Below are 15,852 nucleotides of genomic sequence, written 5' to 3'. Positions count from 1 at the left end.
ACGCATCACGAGCTGAAATTGTTTGTATCTTCCCTGCCAGACGTAAGACTATTCTTGTTTCTCAAAGAGCATTTAAAGACTGAGCTTGGGGTTGATTATTAAATAATAACATAGGCACCAACTATGTTTACTAATACTTTCTGATTATTTGTAAAGTAAACCTGAGTAAACTTGGTATAGGGCTGCTGTACGATTAGTTGAGCAGCCTGCCGGCAGCGAGCCAACTGGGTTGAAGGAGACTGAGAGACTCGTTCTTCTCTAGCTGGCGTTCGTGGTGTCGAGACTCTGTGGCTGCACCTCTCCTCTTCTCCCTTCTTCTCTGACTTATTTCCCTTACCTTAAGTTCCTGTACCATTAAGTTAAGTATGGTGTTTTAAGTGTGCCTACTCTGGTAGTAACGATTGGTGAGACCTGGGGGTAGTATTTGCCAGTGTTTTGGGTACCCCTAAGTGTTGTGTTTTGTATTAGGGTACCACGTGGTCTCACTACCCTAAGCTGCATCCAGCTTCAGTGCTTATCCAGTAGTACTTTACCCTAGCTTGTTCACAGTGTAAACCTTGTATCCTGTCTAAGTGGACCAAGGACCGGCGCCTTTTGACGAATACTCTTCCCAAGACCAACAATTGTCGTACTAGAAAATGGTAGCGGCTCGTGAAATTGCAGCCCATCCTCTTGTGTTGGTAGTACTTAGAGTAACGATGAGGACTGTTATGAAAATGGTGGGCTTGCTATGGGGGAACTGGTACTATTAAGGGGTAAGGGTAGTATTCAGAGTATCAAATATGGGAGAACTAAAAGGCCCGGCCCCAAAATAAAACTATAAGCAGTGCTGAATACTTGGCTACACACAAGGTCAGTCTAGAGGTTGATTTAAGCTCTCCTACACAGGAAAGAACTGAAACTCCCTTACTTCACTTACTTATTTATTAACCCCTTAACAACCCCCCATATACATTCACACCAATAACAAAAACAATAATTGTCAAAAGGCGCCGTTCTATTAGGAGGACGGGTTGAACATCTACATACCGAGTTTTGGCGGCATAACACAACAACTTAGAAAATAATATATAATTATAAACTGCCTCCCAGTCCTTTGGAGCTCATCAACTGTTTAATATGTGTAAAGTCGCCAAAGACTGAGATAACATGTTCGTAAGTACTTGCCTAACTGACTGATGAATCTCGGTCCAGACACTAAATATAATTCTTATGCTTGGAATGTTTACATGCAAGAAGAGTTGCTATAGACCTCAACAAACACGACAGATCAGCCTCCAGGGCTGAGTGGATCCCATACTTATCCTGTAGACCCCAAGTATACCTATCCTGTGAGCGTTAGTGCTTCCAATACTTGTCCTGTTCATGAGTGGTAGTGAACCCATACCCATCGTGTGCAGCAGTGATCACATACCCATGCTATGATGTGTCATACGCAACTGGCTGTGCACAGTAACCATGATGTGCGCATCACATGCGCAAGATCAGTACGTACTGGTGCGTTACTGCGCAGAAACACTGAGACTTTTATTTATGAAGAAAATATTACCAATTATAATATTATAAAAGATGTATAAAATGTATTAACCTAATAATATGAGCAGCAGAGTGGCGCAGTGGAAGCGTGCTGGGCCCATAACCCAGAGGTCCGTAGATCGAAACTACGCTCTGCTACGATATTGTTTTAATGTATTAATAATGTTTCTTCATTACAAATGTAGGTACATAGCAGTGTCTTGCTACCCCCTTCAATATAAGTAATTACAAATTACAGGTTGAGCTAGCTATATGTTAACAAATAAAGGCACAATAACGAATGTGGGAGATTTGTACCTGAATTTACCTGTCACTATAGTGTCCTCGACGGATAGTGGAAGTCATCGGCTTGTCAATGATCCCCCCCCCTCCCCCCATGGTTCATGAGGATTGTTTCTCTTTGGATATTGAACTGAGGTAATATCTTGGTATTTAACGACTTCGCTAGTTAGACAATTCCATGGGATAACCCTAGTTTATAGTTTAGTTCATTTAATATGCACCCCATACCCGTCCTGTGGGCGGTAGTGGGAAGAGTTACAGAGGCACATAATGGGCTCAGGGACTGAACCCCACAATACATTTACCTGAGCAAGTTAATCTTGCTGAGAGAGTTACAAAATTCAATGCACATCATCGCATCAACAATGGGCTCGAGACCGCCCACAAGTACAGTTTCGAAATTAAGCAACTGACATGGTGAGAGCCCTACAGCGAGAAACATTTGTACGCTAACCAACTGTGTTACGGAGGCTCCACTCTCTGAACCCATAAAAATACTTCCTCCTGCTCGCTCCCGATCTCTGAAACCCAATTAATATTTCCTTCCTCCAACTCGTTCCCGCTCTCTGAAACCCTATTATTTATTTATTTATTTATTTATTTATTTATTTATTTATTTATTTAATTATTTATATACAAGAAGGTACATTGGGTTTGTGAGAATACATAACATAGTACAGTAATTGCACTCTTGTACAGCCACTAGTACGCGCAGCGTTTCGGGCAGGTCCTTAATCTAACAGATAATTTTAAGTAGGTAAATTCTATCAGAATTAATAAAATGATAACAAATACATTGCAAGAAAAAAAATGAGATGAGAGAGAATAGTAAGTATATTAAAGCACATTGGTATATTAAAGCTCTGGTTGATTACATTGACAGCTTGATTGGTAATTTTAACAAGATTAATAGATACCATACAGCAGATTGACAGCACATATAAGAAGACAGCAATGATCGCAATGATAAAGATGTTCAGATTGGGTACATAAAGATTGGGTAGCAATAGATACAGTGCAGTTTTAAAGCAAAAGGTAAAAAACTATGAAGATGAAATTAGGTACTTTTTAGTATTGTTTTTGAATGATGCAAAAGTTGGACAGCTTTTCAATTCAGTAGGGAGTGAGTTCCATAGACTGGGTCCCTTTATTTGCATAAAGTGTTTACACAAATTAAGTTTGACTCTGGGGATATCAAAGAGATATTTATTTCTGGTGTGGTGATAATGGGTCCTATTACATCTGTCCAGGAAGAGTTTCAGAGCATGGTTTGCATTTAAGAACAGGGTTTTGTAAATGTACTTGACACAAGAGAATTTGTGGAGTGAGATTATGTTTAGCATGTTATTAAGGGAGTTTAGGGTATGTTTAGGGCATCTTCATTAATACTTCCTTCTGCTACCTCCCACTTCCTCCCGCTCTCTGAAGCCTTAAAAATATTCCCTCCTTCTCTCTGAAGCCCTAATAACACCACTTCCTGTTTCCTCATGAAGCACATACCTTACAAATACTTTTTACTGATTTTTACCACTGGCTCCTGCTCTCTGAAGCCCTAAAATCATTTCCTCCTGCTTCCTCCCGTTCGATTTGGCGGTGTGCAGGACAAACATATAAATTGTGACACTAGCTCTCCACATATGTCAGTTGCTTAATTTAGAAACCGTACTTGTGGTCAATCATGAACCCATTGTTGATGTGACGACTTATACTGAATTTTGTAACTAGCTTTTCAAGACTGAAACTTGCTTAGCTAAGTGAATTGTGGGGTTCAGTCCCTGAGCCCATTATATGCCTCTGTAACCCCTTCCACTACCTCCCACAAGATGGGTATGGGGTGCATAATAAGTGAACTAAACTAAACTAAACCTCTCATGTTATCGTGACGTCACACACCCCGTACACACACATATTATATCGCTGAAGAAAAACTATGTGCATCTTCGGTAGCAATTAACCGGATTTGGTCCATATAATAACAGGTCACTATACTTCAGGTTTCCGTAGTGTAGTGGTTATCACGTGCGCCTCACACGCGCAAGGTCCCCGGTTCGATCCCGGGCGGAAACATTTGACTTTTTAAATGTTTGTTTTCATAACCCATTGAAATAAACTCAAAGTGTCCAACCACTTGGGTCGGACGGTAGAGTGACGGTCTCGCTTCTTGCAGGTCGGCGTTCAATCCCGACCGTCCAAGTGGTTGGGCACCATTCCTTCCCTCCGTCCCATCCCAAATCCTTATCCTGACCCCTTCCCAGTGCTATATAGTTGTAATGGCTTGGCGCTTTCCCCCTGATAGTTCCCTTCCCTTCCCTTCAAAGAGCTAAAATTAATAACAAAGTATATTGACAATATTTATTAAATCATAAAACTTATATCATTTTGTAATATGTTAATACTACATTATACTAATTATTAATATTGAGGGTCATATAAGTATGTATTGTGGAGCAGAGTGGCGCAGTGGAAGCGTGCTGGACCCATAATCCAACTAGAGGTCCGTAGATCGAAACTGCGCTCTGCTACAGTCTAATTTTTCCTACCATAACACCCCAAATGGCCGGGGAGGATTTACTGGGCGAAATCCTTAACTGTAGCCTCTGTTTAACTCAACAGTAAAATGAGTACTTGGATGAAAAAACGATTCTTCGCGGCGGGGATCGTATTCCAGGGACCTGCCCGAAACGCTACGCGTGCTAGTGACTGTACAAGAATATAACAACTCTTGTATATATCTCAAAAAAAAAATGAAATGTTTATATCTCTAATTAATACAATCCATCCTCCTGTACATTTTGTAACTATGTAGAGCATCGTACATATAAATTAAATATTGACGTAATGGACAATTACATAGTAGAACTTGGTACTATTCACCTTATAGTCCGGAAAAAATACAGCTAAAACCAAACAGATATATTCCTAGGCCTAGTATAACATATATATGTATTATATTTGGCCTCAGTTAGCATGTATTAGACCTTGGATGGTAAGTTACGTTAGGTTTTATGAGAAACAAATACAAAGGTTCGGGCCAACCTTGCCCGAAACGCTTTGCGTAATAGTGGCTTTAGACATTGTATGTACAAGCTCTATCTATAAATCCCACAACATGTTTATATCTCACCTTGTATGTATGTACTTTACCTGAATAAACATTTGATTTGATTTTACAAAACCTTTGCCGGTTTATCCAAATTCAATAATACCAAATTCTACTATCCAATCATCCATTACATCAATATATGCACGATGGAGGATGGATGTGTTGCTTATAGGCCCTGCTATTAATATATCATAAGCTCCTACAGAGATTACACACAGAAATCACAATAGCGTGATGCATCAAATGAACAAATCCACAAGGGCCGTGACGAGGGTTCAAACCTACGTCCGAGAGGATCCCAGACGCTGCCTTAATCGACTGAGCTACGACATGGTAAAAGAATTGCAACCACAAGTTCTACTGATCTTACTTGGATCCTGGATCCTGCAACCTCTCTGAGACACAAACCACGATTTTACACAATTCCCCCCATGCACCCGAGCTCTGTCAATAAGCCGCTCTACCTCTTCGCCCTTACTTCATTTTCTAGGATCCTCTCGGACGCAGGTTCGAACCCTCGTCACGGCCCTTGTGGATTTCTCCTACATAGAAGTTAATACTGCACGGTTGTCTTAGGTTTGCTATTAATATAAATGCCGATATTTCTTAAAGTATTACAATTCGGCCGACACCGACTAGGCTATGACGCTCCCCTACCCAACATGACACATCTTGGAAAGCTGGGCGAGGCTGGTCCCACCAAGTGTCTGGTCACCAACCTCGGATAAACATTCTATTTTATAGATATAGGTTATATAAATATATAGGGGGTACCATCTTTGGTTGTGTTTGTAGGACCCTCGACCTCGAAGAAGACGACATGCAGCATCCGGGGGAAGCCTTGTGGGGCACCCGCGTACACTCACATATTGTCTTTTCATTCCACCCCTATATTTTTTATTTTGTCATTTTATTTTATTTAAAATTTCATTACACAAAAAGGGTTGCTACATTGGTTACATTCAAAGTACAAGACTTCTTATTACAGGTTGTAGAGTTCCTCCAATATATAGTTTTGTGTTAACTAATACTATTACATATATATTATTACCTATATCTCCTAGTCGTAGTAGTAGCAGACATTCATCAGTCTCAGGAGACTATGGAGTTGTGCTCTGGTTGTCGGTCTGGAGTGGCCACTCCAGGGCACAAAGCCAGGGTAGGTTGATACGGGGGAGAAGCTGTCAACCATGCAGCAGGTCCCCCCTCTCCACGGGGCTGAAAGTCTCCAATGGGAGGGCAAACGCCAATACGATTGGTTCCAGCGCCGTCGCAGGAACTGTGAGCTCCGGAGGTGACCTGGAAGTTGGCGAAGGGACTGATAACCCGGAGACCGCCGTGGTCGGGGCCGGAGAAGAACCACCTCAGCAAGTGCAAGAACGACCCCAGCCTCCTGAAGCAGAGCCTGGGGCTGCTAGAGCCCAAGGAGGAGGACTTCAGAGTCCCGCACCTACGGGTTCCACGCGTAGTTCAATAACTAACTGATAAACATAACTTTAATACTGATTCATTAACTAAGTTCAATAATTAATTGATAAACCTTAAAGAACTGGTGAGAACAACTGTGTACACTTAAGTTTGCTGAAATTTATTAGAGCTGTGCTGCTGATAAAATACGTTTGTGTTCGATCCCCGATGGTCCCAGTGCTTCATGGGCACCGTTACTCCACTCCGACCTCTCGCTTCTTACAAGGTCCACGTTCGATCCCCGATGGTCCAAGTGGTAGCTTTCCATTCCTTCACTTCGTCCTTATATATCCCAGGTGATCTTAATATCCCTTCCAAGTGCTATATAATCATACTGGCCTAGTACTTTCACCTCATAATTACCTTACCTTACCTCGCTTCCTCAGAGACTTTTCCTTCCTGATTTTGTCTTCTCACGCCTCAGTTGTCAGTTGATGATGTATGATGAAGTGGATGAATGTATGACTGTTGAGTTCTTCATTAAGCAGGAAGAGTCGTGGCCAGACTGGGAGGTCGGACCCGGTGTTCACGCGGTCACCAGTTCCAACTCTCAGTGGCTGAAACTGTTTTTCATCTCTTTAATCCCATTTAATATAAATTCATCTTTTTATAGATCTATTCCAGCACATTTTACATATCTATTTATCACATTTACATTAGTTCTTTAATCATCATGTATTTATTAATCCTTTCACATTTTTAGATACTTAATCACTTATATTTATACACTTAATCATCTTTAATAACTATTCATTTGAATATAATTATTTTTCCCCCGTTTCATTTGTTTATATAATGGTTTTATTTATCTATTTATAACTTCGTTACTTTTCCATCACCTTTTATATAACTTTTCAATCTAATACAATTTATAATTTACATATTAGCAATGAACAATTTATATGGTGCAAGAATACAACTTTAACGCTTGATGGGAAAACGAGTTGAGTGTTGCATCACATTGCTAACGTCTTATGAGTGTTGAAACACAGCAATAACATGTTGTGAGTGATGCAGCGATGCAACACAGGAATAACGTGTTGTGAGTGTTACAACACACAAATGCTATTTTGTGAGTACTGCAACACAGAACTGACGTTCTGGAAGTGTTGCACGCATAAATTATAGGTTGGGAATGTTGTGTTACATCATTGCAACACAAGATTAGCGTGTTGTGAGAGTTGCACCGCACAAATAACCCGTTGTGCGTGTTGCAATTCAGGAGTGGCATGTGAGTGTTGCACCACAGAACAGAAGTGTTGTGAATAATGCAACGCAAAAATAAAATATTATGAACGCTGCAACACAGTAATAATGTGTTGTGAGTGTTGCAACGTTGTTATACAAGAATAACGTATCGTGAATGTTGCAGCGGACAGGAATAACGTGTTTTGAATGTTACGTGCAACGGATAGGAATGTTGCGAGCAATAATGTGTTGCGAGTGTTGCGACACAGAAATAATGGGGTTTGAATGATGCAAAACAGGGATATTATGCGGTGAGTGTTGCACCATTGCAACGCAGAAATATTTCTGTGTTGCAATAATAACAACTCACTCCTGTATTGCAACGTTCACAACACGCTATTCCGTTGTTGTTGTGAAGCTCACAACATGTGTGAATGTCTCAATATATGTTGTTTGTGTGCAAGTAGATTATCGTTCATAGCTCCGTTCTCATTATAGATTCCTTTTCTCAAGCATCAATAGAGAAATATGATCACTAATATAATGACTCCCGTGAGATTGTGTTAGAAATATACCAATATTTCCTCTGTACACAAAAGGAATATACAAGTCTTTACCATAAATATTACCTTAATGCCTCAACTATTGACAGAATATTACCATAATTACCGTAGCTATTAGTATAAATTGTTTGAAGTCTTCAATATAGAAAAATAACTTGAGGGACTTTTTTGTTAAAAGTTTAGGGCAAGAATTGGAATCTTATGAGTTTGAACACACTATGACGTCAAGTTCCATCGATCTGTTGCTTCTTTCTTTCTGCACTTGCGGCGAACTAGAAGTAAAATAAAAATTAAACCCATAAACGCCAAATACATTGTACTTTATTTCTTCTAATCATACAGATAAAATTCCTGCTATGTGATCATTACTAGAAAATTAAATTGAAGAGTAAAAAATCAGCTATAGTTTTCGATAATATTTAACACTGATAACTAGGGTGAGTACATCTAGGTGAGCACACCTAGATGAGTACATCTAGGTGAGCACATCTAGGTGAGCACATCTAGGTGAGTACATCTAGGTGAGCACATCTAGGTGAGCACATCTAGGTGAGCACATCTAGGTGAGCACATCTAGGTGAGTACATCTAGGTGAGCACATCTAGGTGAGTACATCTAGGTGAGCACATCTAAGTGAGTACATCTAGGTGAGCACATCTAAGTGAGCACATCTAGGTGAGCACATCTAGGTGAGCACATCTAGGTGAGCACATCTAGGTGAGCACACCTAGGTGAGTACATCTAGGTAAGCACATCTAGGTGAGCACATCTAGGTGAGCACACCTAGATGAGTACATCTAGGTGAGCACATCTAGGTAAGCACATCTAGGTGAGTACATCTAGGTGAGCACATCTAGGTGAGCACACCTAGATGAGTACATCTAGGTGAGCACATCTAGGTGAGCACATCTAGGTGAGCACACCTAGGTGAGCACATCTAGGTAAGCACATCTAGGTGAGCACATCTAGGTGAGCACATCTAGGTGAGCACATCTAGGTGAGCACATCCAGGTGAGCACATCTAGGTGAGCACATCTAGGTAAGCACATCTAGGTGAGCACATCTAGGTGAGCACATCTAGGTAAGCACATCTAGGTGAGCACATCTAGGTGAGCACATCTAGGTAAGCACATCTAGGTGAGCACATCTAGGTGAGCACATCTAGGTGAGCACATCTAGGTGAGCACATCCAGGTAAGCACATCTAGGTGACATTCTAGGTAAGCACATCTAGGTGAGCACATCAATGCCATTAAACAACCTGTCCCGAAATTTTTATATTTATTAAGTACTAAGTGTATACCTTGATATACCTTATAGAATTCCAGAGAACAACTGTGTACAGTTTCCTTCGATTAAATATATTCAGATGCTTGATGTTTATAAAATATGTTTTTGTTTGATTCCGAAGTGGAAGTAGTTGGGCAGCGTTCCTTCACTCCGTCCTCACATCCCAGCTCATCTTAATGATCCTTCCAAGTGATGTATAAGCATACTGGCCTAGCAGGAAGGCAGGAAGCGTCGTGGTCAGACTGGGAGGTCGGACCCGGTGTTCACGCGGTCACCAGTTGGACCCGGTGTTCACGCGGTCACCAGTTGGACCCGGTGTTCACGCGGTCACCAGTTCCAACTCTATATATGACATGTTAGCTTCCGTTTTTCCATATATTACGCAGATAAAACTTTAGTTTTAATCTAAAACTTTTTTCATCTTTTTAATCAAATTTGAAAATTCAATCACGTTATATTTACGAATTCTAGTAACTTTTATATATACTATATAATTTGTAATTATTATAGCATTACGAAACAGTTAAAACTTGGGGTGAGTGTTGCACACACAGCAACAACGTGTTGTGAGTGTTGCAACACAGTAACAACGTAGTGTGAGTGTTGCAACACAGCAACAACGTGTTGTGAGTGTTGCAACACAGCAACAACGTGTTGTGAGTGTTGCAACACAGTAACAACGTAGTGTGAGTGTTGCAACACAGCAACAACGTGTTGTGAGTGTTGCAACACAGCAACAACGTAGTGTGAGTGTTGCAACACAGCAACAACGTAGTGTGAGTGTTGCAACACAGTAACAACGTGTTGTGAGTGTTGCAACACAGTAACAACGTGTTGTGAGTGTTGCAACACAGCAACAACGTAGTGTGAGTGTTGCAACACAGCAACAACGTAGTGTAGGTGTTGCAACACAGCAACAACGTAGTCTGAGTGATGCAACACAGCAACAACGTAGTGTGAGTGATGCAACACAGCAACAACGTAGTGTGAGTGTTGCAACACAGCAACAACGTAGTGTGAGTGTTGCAACACAGCAACAACGTGTTGTGAGTGTTGCAACACAGCAACAACGTAGTGTGAGTGTTGCAACACAGCAACAATGTAGTGTGAGTGTTGCAACACAGCAACAACGTGTTGTGAGTGTTGCAACACAGCAACAACGTAGTGTGAGTGTTGCAACACAGCAACAACATGTTGTGAGTGTTGCAGCACAGCAACAACGTAGTGTGAGTGATGCAACACAGCAACAACATAGTGTGAGTGTTGTGTAAACAACACTCACACTATCTCAAACAAAAATTGATGCAAATATTTTCACTAACTCTTAGTGCAGGAAACGTTAATTAATAAGGTTTTCTTGGCGAACCTTAAGCGCAGGCTATTATAGACCTTGGTCTTAGTGAATTTACAAATGTAGAAGTTGCTTGATGACTTCGTGGTATTGATAAATTCAGGAATGCCAGATGCATTGGGTGCTAGATTCTCTAGCCTAATATTATTGATTACCTAGGGAGCGTGGATTCTCTAGCCCAATAATATCGATTACCTAGGGAGACTGATTGTGATCAATTATTACTTGTCGAGAATAATTCTAGGTCTGCAGTGGATTCAGGGGGCATAATCTGGTTAAATTAAAAGTTGTTCAATTTGTTTATAAATTTATTTATGAAATGGTTATAGAAAGGGCTGCAACTGGTCCACGTTTCAGCATCACACCCTAAACAGAAAAGGAGAAAAAAATACAGAACGTATTATGCAACGAATTTTCAACATTTTCAAAACATTTCAGGGAACACATGTGTCAACTAAAATCATTTCTATAACACTCAGATATTAAAATTAGCATATAATAAAGGATTGATGTGAGTAGTTTTATCAAAAAAGTGTTTAGTGCAATAATATAATTATTCAAAGTTACCCTTCCAAACATATGCAATATATGATGTTTATAAATTTTTATAAAATCAACAAATGGACTTTTGACTAAAATGTCTAGTATGTGGTGTAGAAGCACAAACTCTACATATAAGGTGTAATTTGCATGTAAATTGAATAATAAATGAAAGCTATGAAGTACTTTGAAGTTGTAAATTAATTACCTGAGTAAAATAAAGATCAAAGTTCGGCCACCTGTAGCTGAGCTTGACTTCGACAGATTTCGTTCATAATTGGCACCCTTGCAGATAGGCATCCATTGAGCAAGGTGTGCAAGTTTCATGCAAATCCCCTGATAACAAACGAAAAAAAAATTGAAAAAAAAAACAAAATTACATATATATATCCTGCACATACATATTACAATTATTACAAGAGTTTGTGCTTCTACAGCACATAGTAGACATTTTAGTTGACACATGTGTTCCCTGAGATTATTTGAGAATGTTGAAAATTCGTTGCATAATACGTTGTGTATTTTTTTTCTCCTTTTCTGTTTAGGGTGTGATGGTGAAACTTGGACCAGTTGCAGCCCTTTCTATAACCATTTCATAAATAAATTTATAAGCAAATTGAACAACTTTTAATTTAACCAGATTATGCCCCCTTCAATGGCTTGGTCGCTGTGACATGTACTCGTTTAGGTACGGACCACTGATTTTCCACTGAGAGCTATGAAACATCTCGGCGAATACTAATTGTACTACATTCAATCTGGATTTATTGCTCAGCTGGGTTTCTCATTCAGCTTGTTGCTGGAGAATTGATTTACTGCTGACTAATTTATTATTGTTGGCAGGCATAGGTTTCTTCGGGTTTAAAAGTTTACCTGTCATAACCTGTCGGGCATAACTGGCCGACCCCTCACAGTGTTCAAGAGAGAACTGGATAAGCACCTCCAAAGGATACCTGATCAACCAGGCTGTGACTCATACGTCAGGCTGCGAGCAGCCGCGTCCAACAGCCTGGTTGATCAGTCCAGCAACCAGGAGGCCTGGTCGACGACCGGGCCGCGGGGACGCCAAGCCCCGGAAGCACCTCAAGGTAACCTCAAGGTAGGTCAGTAAGTAGCCACCTGCAGATTAGAGCATATTCATGCCCAATCGTTTAACATGTCCAGTGATGAACTGGTAACAGTAGTCTGCTCCAACTAGTACATTTACATTGTTAAGGCAGTCAGACGTTAACTTGTTGTCAGCCAAATTAATTTCCCGTTCCTGCAGGAAGTGGGCTGTGTACCCGAGACCCTTAATATTTAGGTCAAACGGTATTTGATCTACAACAATGGCTTGGATAACCTTGACATGACTACCTAGACGTACAAGAGGTTGAACTACTGAGTATTCTTGGGGTCCTCGATTTATCATAAACCCTGACAGGTTTAATTTTACCTGTCTGATTGGTTGTAAATTGAGTGCCTCTGCCGCTTTCTGAGTAATGAAAGTTCTCTGGGTTTCCAAACACCTTTTTTTATGGGTTGGACACTGACGTTATTGATAGGAATTTCCTAACACAGCATGTGAAAGAAGATACTAGGGAAAGAGGAGGGGATACGCCCAGACTATTAGATCTCATTTTCACCCAGAATGTAGAAGACATCGAGCAGTTGGAACATGAAATACCACTAGGAGCTAGTGACCATTGTGTCCTAGTCTTTGACTACATGATGGAGCTTAAAATTGTGACCAAAGGACAAGAGGTCCGGGAAAGGAGACTTGATTACAGAAAAGGGGACTACAGAAGGATAAGGGACTACCTGGGAGAAGTGCAGTGGGAGAAAGAACTTAGAGGAAAAACAGTGCAAGGTATGATGAACCAAGTCATATTGAAATGCAAGGAGGCTGAAGAGAGATTTATTCCAACAATAAAGGAAAAAAGCAGGAGGGAATATAGTAACCCATGGTTTAATAGACAGTGTCAGGAAGCAAAAGTGAGAAGCAGGAGGGAGTGGAGGAAGTACAGAAGACAAAGGACAGAGGACAACAGGATTAGATGTAACAGAGCTAGGAATGATTACATTAACATAAGACGAGTGTCGGAAAGAAATTATGAGAATGATGTTGCAGTCAAAGCGAAAAAGCAACCAAAATTAATACATAGCCATATAAGAAGGAAGATGTCGGTAAATGACCAAGTGACAAGACTGAGGAAAACAGAAGGGGCATATACAGAAAGCGACAAGGAAATCTGCGAGGTACTGAATGCAAAATTCCATGGAGTGTTCACAACCGAGCCTGAGCAGCTCTCATTGTTAGAAGAGATTACCCAAGATGAAAGATCAGATATAGAGGTGACAGCAGAGGATGCAATGAAACAGTTGACAACACTGGATGCAAATAAAGCTGTTGGACCAGACAAAGTATCACCGTGGATACTTAAAGAGGCAGCGCAGGCTCTCAGCGTGCCTCTGGCAATGATCTTTAATGAGTCACTTATGTCGGGAGAATTGCCCAGTTGCTGGAAGGAGGCAAATGTCGTACCGATTTTCAAAAAAGGTGATAGGGAGGAGGCACTTAACTACAGACCCGTATCACTGACAAGCATCCCCTGCAAAATACTTGAAAGAATAATTAGGCTAAGACTTGTTGAGCACCTGCAGAGCATTGGGTTTGTAAACAAGCACCAACATGGGGTTCTGGACAGGGAAATCATGCCTAACAAACTTTTAGAATTCTATGATAAAGTAACAAGGATAAGGCAGGACAGAGAAGGCTGGGCAGACTGCATATTTCTTGACTGCCAAAAGGCCTTTGATACGGTACCGCACATGAGACTGCTATACAAACTTGAGAGGCAGGCAGGAGTAAGCGGAAAGGCCCTAGTATGGGTGAAGAACTACCTAACAGGAAGGAGCCGGAGGGTAATGGTAAGGGGCGAGAAGTCGGACTGGCGAACAGTAACAAGTGGAGTACCTCAAGGATCGGTGCTGGGACCAATCCTCTTTCTAATTTACGTAAATGATATGTTTACAGGAGTGGAATCATACATGTCAATGTTTGTGGATGACGCAAAATTAATGAGAAGAGTTGTGACAGACAAGGATTGTAGGATCCTCCAAGAGGACTTAAACAGGCTACAGAGATGGTCAGGGAAATGGCTACTGGAGTTTAACACCAGTAAATGTAAAGTTATGGAAATGGGATCAGGTGACAGGAGACCAAAGGGACAGTACACAATGAAGGGGAACAGCCTACCTGTAACGATTCGAGAGAGAGACCTGGGAGTGGATGTGACACCTAATCTAACTCCTGAGGCGCATGTAAATAGGATAACGACAGCAGCGTACTCTACACTGGCGAAAATTAGAACTTCATTCAGAAACCTAAATGAGGAGGCTTTTAGGGCGCTTTACACTGCCTACGTGAGACCCGTCTTAGAGTATGCCGCGCCATCATGGAGCCCCCACCTGAAGAAACACATAAAGAAACTAGAGAAGGTTCAGAGGTTTGCGACGAGGCTTGTCCCAGAGTTACGAGGGATGGGATATGAAGAGCGGCTGAAGGAACTGAACCTTACGACACTAGAGAAAAGAAGGGAGAGAGGAGATATGATAGGGACATATAAAATACTCAGGGGAATTGACAAAGTGGAAATAGATGAAATGTTCACACGTAATAATAACAGAACGAGGGGACATGGGTGGAAACTGGAAACTCAGATGAGTCACAGAGATGTTAGGAAGTTTTCTTTTAGCGTGAGAGTAGTTGGAAAATGGAATGCACTTGGGGAACAGGTTGTGGAAGCAAATACTATTCATACTTTTAAAACTAGGTATGATAGGGAAAGGGGACAGGAGTCATTGCTGTAAACAACCGATAGCTGGAAAGGCGGGATCCAAGAGTCAATGCTCGATCCTGCAAGCACAAATAGGTGAGTACAAATAGGTGAGTACACACACACACACACATAATATATGTATATATACATATATATATATATATATATATATATATATATATATATATATATATATATATATATATATATATATATATATATATATATATATATATATATATATATATATATATATATATATATATATATATATATATATATGCGAACAAGCCAGAATGGTCCCCTGGACAATATGCAACTGAAAACTCACACCCCAGAAGTGACACGAACCCATACTCCCAGAAGCAACGCAACTGGTATGTACAAGACGCCTTAATCCACTTGACCATCACGACCGGACATAATGAGGTGATAGCCGAGGCTATTTGAACCACCCCACCGCCGGCACTCGGATAGTTATCTTGGGCATAGCATTTTACCAGTTGCGTTGCTTCTGGGAGTATGGGTTCGAGTCACTTCTGGGGTGTGAGTTTTCAGTTGCATATTGTCCAGGGGACCATTCTGGCTTGTTCGCATTTGTGTTCCTCACGTGTGCCCCTAAGAATGAGGTGATTTGGTAAAATGCTATGCCCAAGATAACTATCCGAGTGCCGGCGGTGGGGTGGTTCAAATAGCCTCGGCTATCACCTCA

General features: G+C 40.9%; 2 non-coding genes across 2 annotated transcripts; both read left to right on the top strand.

The window, feature by feature from the left end:
• Positions 1-1,602: 1,602 nt before the first annotated feature.
• TRNAM-CAU (transfer RNA methionine (anticodon CAU)) lies at positions 1,603-1,674 on the top strand. Its single transcript has one exon. It is a non-coding gene; the product is annotated as a tRNA-Met (tRNA).
• A 2,138-nt stretch (positions 1,675-3,812) lies between these two features.
• On the top strand, positions 3,813-3,885 carry TRNAV-CAC (transfer RNA valine (anticodon CAC)). The gene has a single exon. It is a non-coding gene; the product is annotated as a tRNA-Val (tRNA).
• The last annotated feature ends 11,967 nt before the right edge of the window (positions 3,886-15,852 follow it).

The sequence above is a fragment of the Procambarus clarkii genome, chromosome 71 (assembly GCF_040958095.1).
Source record: "Procambarus clarkii isolate CNS0578487 chromosome 71, FALCON_Pclarkii_2.0, whole genome shotgun sequence".
NCBI classification, from domain to species: Eukaryota; Metazoa; Arthropoda; class Malacostraca; order Decapoda; family Cambaridae; genus Procambarus; species Procambarus clarkii.
This window is presented reverse-complemented; position numbering and strand designations above follow the sequence as displayed.